This window comes from Petromyzon marinus, chromosome 82, assembly GCF_048934315.1.
Source record: "Petromyzon marinus isolate PM22_M1 ecotype Great Lakes invasive population chromosome 82, UKy_Petmar_22M1.pri1.0, whole genome shotgun sequence".
In the NCBI taxonomy this organism is placed as follows: Eukaryota; Metazoa; Chordata; class Hyperoartia; order Petromyzontiformes; family Petromyzontidae; genus Petromyzon; species Petromyzon marinus.
In genome coordinates, this window is record NC_133747.1 from 6,372,382 (window position 1) to 6,378,685 (window position 6,304).

The 6,304-nt window shown below is 50.9% G+C and overlaps 1 long non-coding RNA gene across 1 annotated transcript; it reads right to left on the reverse strand.

The window, feature by feature from the left end:
• Positions 1-182: 182 nt before the first annotated feature.
• Positions 183-4,732, reverse strand: LOC142907731 (uncharacterized). The gene is made up of 2 exons (XR_012931243.1): positions 4,443-4,732; positions 183-1,723 (listed from the first exon to the last, which is right to left on the reverse strand). It is a non-coding gene; the product is annotated as an uncharacterized LOC142907731 (long non-coding RNA).
• Between the last annotated feature and the right edge of the window lie 1,572 nt (positions 4,733-6,304).

Below are 6,304 nucleotides of genomic sequence, written 5' to 3' on the forward strand. Positions count from 1 at the left end.
TACATAAAATCCGTGATCTGGTTCCGTCTGTAAAAGATGTGGTTCCAGACATACAGTACCCTGGCGTCTACAAACTAAGTTGCCTCTGTGGTAGTAGTTACATTGGAGAAACCAAACGCCATGTCTCAGACCGCATTCGTGAACACAAAGCAGACCTTAAACACGGTAGGACCAACACCTCGGCCGTGGCAGATCATTGTTATAATTCAGCAGGCTCACATGACATTGACTTCTTCAAGACAGAGGTTCTTTGCAAGCCATTTGGTTACCATGAGAGATTAATTCATGAGGCTATCCACATATACAAACACAGACAATTTCAACCGAGAAGATGGATTCTGGCTTAGCAATCATTGGAAGGATTTGATAAACCATTTCGGGTCTTAATTGATTGTTCACGCTTTTGGTGGCTTTCAGACCACATCCATTATTTTCGCCTCCCCCCCTCCTCTTTTCCGAACATAGATGAACTCGCCCATCTGAACAAACTGCCAAATCGCTCTCCGTGGTGCTAACGTTAAAAAAACGCCACTTTTTTCAAATTTTCTTGCTGTGGTTTTCACACCTGATGATGATTGCTTGGCGTTGCAGTCAAAACGTCGTGAGAATTTTATTGTTTTATATTTTTATTATTTTATTGTTTCCCTTCTACGTGGTGACTTTACCGAAAGAACCAAGAATATAATTTCATCATCGCTTGCGGCTGGGGTGGGCATCGTCCCCCACTCCTCTTGATGTCGAGGGTAAATGGGCGAGGTTTAGGACTGTGACTCATGCAGCTGCAATGGCTGCTTTGGGTACGCGGTCCAGACCTCCCCAGAGACCCTGGCTGACAGAGGAGGTGTTCAGGATGGTTGAGAAAAAGCGACAGGCCCACTGTCATCGGCTACAGAATCTCACGTCAGAGAATGAGGAGGCTTACCGCAGCCTTCGCTCGGAGGTTCGGAGAGCCGTGAGGCGCTGCAAGGATGGGTGGTGGTCGCGGGTTGCTGAGGAGATGGAGGCTGCCTCAGTGGCACGCGATCACAAATCTCTATTTAACTCCATCAAAAAAGTAACCTGCAGCGCCACACCTATTACCATCATTAGGGGAAAAAACGGTGATCCAATCTCCGACCCCCAGGAACAGGTTTGCAGATTTGTTGAGCATTTCTGACCCCCCATCACACACACAAGCTGTGTGTGTGTGTGATGGGGTGTGTACACTCATCTCACACACACAAGCTGTGTGTGTGGTGAGTGTGTGATGGGGTGTGTACACTCATCACACACACAAGCTGTGTGTGTGTACACACCCCATCACACACACACACAGCTTGTGTGTGTGAGTGTACACACCCCATCACACACACACAAGCTGTGTGTGTAATGGGTGTACATACCCCATCACACTCACCATCACAAACTCACACACACAAAGCTGTGTGTGTGTGTGTACACACCCCATCACACACACAAACACAGCCCCTGGGGTCTCCCGAGTGGGGGGTTCACACGGCCTCCTTGGTGGATGCGGAGGCGACGGGGGCGACGGTGGAGATGGTGGCGATGGTTGCGACGGTTGCGGCGACGGTTGCGGCGGTGGTGGCGGTGACATTGGTGGCAGCGGTGGCTTTGCCTACAGAGCAGCACCTCCGGTATCTGCCCAGCAGCAGGAAGAACAGCGCCGTGATGATTCCCACGCCGGCCAGCAGCGAGCAGATCACGGCCAGGAACGTCGTCACTGCAGGAAGACAAAGATCCCCTTAGAGCAGTGGTTCTTAACCTGGGTTCGATCGAACCCCAGGGGTTCGGTGAGTCGATCTCAGGGGTTCGGCAGAGCCCCCGCCACGGAGGTCCGGACACACTTGAATTATTGTGTAAATTTGTGATGACACACACGGCCCGCTTGGCCATCACTGGCTGCAGATGATCATGCTACACTGCTTGGCCAATCAGTGCTGCGGGGAATTTAGTGCGTACTCAGTAGTCAACGTGTGACTGTTGTTGTCGTACGTCGTGTGATTTCTTTAATATTTTATCCATACTAACTATGTCGGGCAAAAGAAGAAAGTGGTCGGACGAATATGTACAACATGGATTCTCATGTATCACGGAACGTGATGGGAGTGAGCGTCCTATCTGCATGATATGCAACGTCAAGTTGAGCAACTCTAGTCTTGCACCGGCAAAACTAAAGGAACACTTCTTGAAGCTGCATGGAGACGGGGAATACAAGAACACAACACTTGCTGAATTCAGGGTGAAGAGAGCCAGATTCGATGAAAGGGCCACTCTGCCTGCTCTTGGATTTGTACCTGTTAACAAACCGATCCTGACAGCATCGTACGAAGTTGCTTACCTGATCGCAAAGCAGGGCAAGCCACACACCATTGGTGAAACACTTGTGAAACCAGCTGCATTAAAGATGGCGAATCTGATACTCGGAACAGCGGCCGAAGGTAAATTATCCCAAATTCCCCTTTCAAATGACACCGTCAGTGACAGAATAGAAGACATGAGTAAAGACATCTTGGCTCAAGTAGTCGCGGATCTGATTTCAAGCCCGGCAAAATTCAGCCTTCAACTCGACGAAACCACAGACGTTTCTGATCTAAGCCAGCTTGCTGTTTTTGTACGCTATGTGAAAGACGACATGATAAAAGAAGAGTTTTTATTTTGTAAGCCTCTTACAACAACAACGAAGGCAGCCGATGTGAAGAAGCTTGTGGATGACTTCTTCAGAGACAACAATTTTTCATGGGATATGGTTTCTGCAGTTTGTACGGACGGAGCTCCAGTCATGCTGGGAAGAAAGTCTGGTTTTGGTGCGCTAGTAAAGGCCGATGCACCACACATCATTGTGACGCATTGTATTCTGCACAGGCATGCGTTGGCAACAAAAACCTTACCTCCAAAAATGGCAGAAGTATTCAAAACTGTGGTGGAATGTGTGAACTATGTGCGAAAAAGTGCTCTGAGGCACCGCATCTTCAGTGAGCTGTGTAAAGAAATGGGCTCTGAATTTGAGGTACTTCTGCTCCATTCTAATATTCGGTGGTTATCCCGGGGACAGGTGCTGAATCGTGTTTTTGCCATGCGTGTGGAATTAGCCCTGTTTTTGCAAGAGCACCAACACTGCCATGCAGATTGCTTCAAAAATCCTGAGTTCATTCTCATTTTAGCGTACATGGCTGATATATTCGCAGCTCTCAATCATCTCAATCAGCAGATGCAGGGTGGTGGAGTCAATATCATGGAAGCGGAAGAACACCTGAAGGCTTTTCAAAAAAAGCTACCGTTATGGAAACGACGAACAGAGAACAATAACTTCGCAAACTTCCCGCTTCTGGACGACTGTGCAAGTAAGATCGAAGATGTGTCTGGAATCAGAGATATTTCTGTATCCACGGAACTGAAGCAAACAATTGCCACGCACTTAGATGAGCTTGCAAAGTCTCTCGACGGATATTTCCCTACAAGAGAGTCATATCCAGCATGGGTGAGACAGCCGTTCACGTTTGCTGTTGAAACAGCAGATGTCAATGATGAATTCCTCGACGAAATCATTGAAATTCAGCAGAGCCAGGTTCAACAGCAACTCTTCAGAACAACAACGCTCTCAACGTTTTGGTGTCGACAAATGAACAAGTATCCAGTTATTGCTAAGAAAGCCCTGGATTTTTTTATACCATTTGTTACAACATATCTTGTGAGCAATCCTTTTCGAGGATGCTGGACATAAAAACGAAGAAAAGGAACAAACTTTGCTGTGAAAATGACATGAGAGTGGCACTTGCCAAGGTGAAGCCACGCATATCTGAACTGATCTCTCAAAGGCAACAGCAGAAGTCACATTGATTTTCAGGTATGTAATTTGTTGTGAGTTTATGCATTGTGTTGGTTTTATTCTTTGAACAAGGTAATGTTCATGCATGGCTCATTTTGTGTACCAGTAAAAAACATATCTACGTCTTGAATTTGAAAAAAATCACATTTTATTTTTCACTAAAGAGGGGTTCGGTGAATGCGCATATGAAACTGGTGGGGTTCGGTACCTCCAACAAGGTTAAGAACCACTGCCTTAGAGCCTTTAACACGACACTACTACATTACACTATACACTACTACACTATACACTACTACACTACACTATACACTACTACACTATACACTACTACACTACTGCACTATACACTACTACACTACTGTATTCCTGCATGGCTGGATTTTTGCCTGGCTGGATTCCTGCCTGGCTGGCCGGCTGGATTCCTGCCTGGCTGGATTCCTGCCTGGCTGAATTCCTGCATGGCTAGATTCCTGCCTGGCTGAATTCCTGCCTGGCTGGCTGGCTGGATTCCTGCCTGGCTGGATTCCTTCCTGGCTGCCTGACTGGCCAGGCTTGCTGGCTGCCTGGCTGCCTGCCTGGCTGCCTGGCTGGCTGGCTGGCAGGGCACGCTCACCGTTAGGCGTGGCTCTGTCGCTCTGCTGATGAGCGGAAGACGAAGCCGGCCCCTGCACGTGGAGCCGGAAGGAGCAGCTGCAGGCCTCCTCCTGCGGCGGATCGGGCTGCTGCTGCTGCTGCTGCTCCACCACCACAGCGGCGGTGGGGGCTGAGCTGGTGGCGGCAAGGCGGACGCAGCAGGAGTAGAGGCCGCTGTGCGATGGCGACGCTCGCTCGAAGGAGAGCGACGCGGAGTGAGCGGAAGAGTTGAGGGTGAAGGTGGCACCGTGGAGGGTCGCGTTGGCGCCGAAGATCTGCGAGAGACAGTGGGGGGGGGGGGGGGGGGGGAGTGGGGGAGGGCAACGTTGTGGGGAGGCCGTGGCTCCTGTCCGGCTCCTGGATCGGCGTCGCGTTGCATTGTAGAGAACACGCACACAGAGACCCATAGACCCACACAGAGACCCACACAGAGACCCATAGACCCACACAGAGACCCACACAGAGACCCATAGACCCACAGAGAGACCCACACAGAGACCCATAGACCCACACAGAGACCCATAGACCCACACAGAGACCCACACAGAGACCCATAGACCCACACAGAGACCCACACAGAGACCCATAGACCCACAGAGAGACCCACACAGAGACCCATAGACCCACACAGAGACCCATAGACCCACACAGAGACCCACACAGAGACCCACACAGAGACCCACAGACCCACACAGAGACCCATAGACCCACACAGAGACCCATAGACCCACACAGAGACCCATAGACCCACACAGAGACCCATAGACCCACACAGAGACCCACACAGAGACCCACAGACCCACACAGAGACCCATAGACCCACACAGAGACCCATAGACCCACACAGAGACCCATAGACCCACACAGAGACCCACACAGAGACCCATAGACCCACACAGAGACCCATAGACCCACACAGAGACCCACACAGAGACCCACACAGAGACCCATAGACCCACACAGAGACCCACACAGAGACCCATAGACCCACACAGAGACCCATAGACCCACACAGAGACCCATAGACCCACACAGAGACCCATAGACCCACACAGAGACCCATAGACCCACAGAGACCCACACAGAGACCCATAGACCTACAGAGAGACCCACACAGAGACCCATAGACCCACACAGAGACCCACACAGACCCACACAGAGACCCATAGACCCACACAGAGACCCACACAGAGACCCATAGACCCACACAGAGACCCATAGACCCACACAGAGACCCATAGACCCACACAGAGACCCAAAGACCCACACAGAGACCCATAGACCCACACAGAGACCCACACAGAGACCCATAGACCCACACAGAGACCCATAGACCCACACAGAGACCCATAGACCCACACAGAGACCCATAGACCCACACAGAGACCCATAGACCCACACAGAGACCCATAGACCCACACAGAGACCGATAGACCCACACAGAGACCCATAGACCCACACAGAGACCCATAGACCCACACAGAGACCCATAGACCCACACAGAGACCCATAGACCCACACAGAGACCCATAGACCCACACAGAGACACCCACACAGAGACCCATAGACCCACACAGAGACCCACACAGAGACCCATACAGAGACCCACACAGAGACCCACACAGAGACCCACACAGAGACCCACACAGAGACCCACACAGAGACCCATAGACCCACAGAGAGACCCACACAGAGACCCATAGACCAACATAGAGACCCATAGACCCACACAGAGACCCATAGACCCACACAGAGACCCACACAGAGTCCCATAGACCCACACAGAGACCCATAGACCCACACAGAGACCCATAGACCCACAGAGAGACCCACACAGAGACC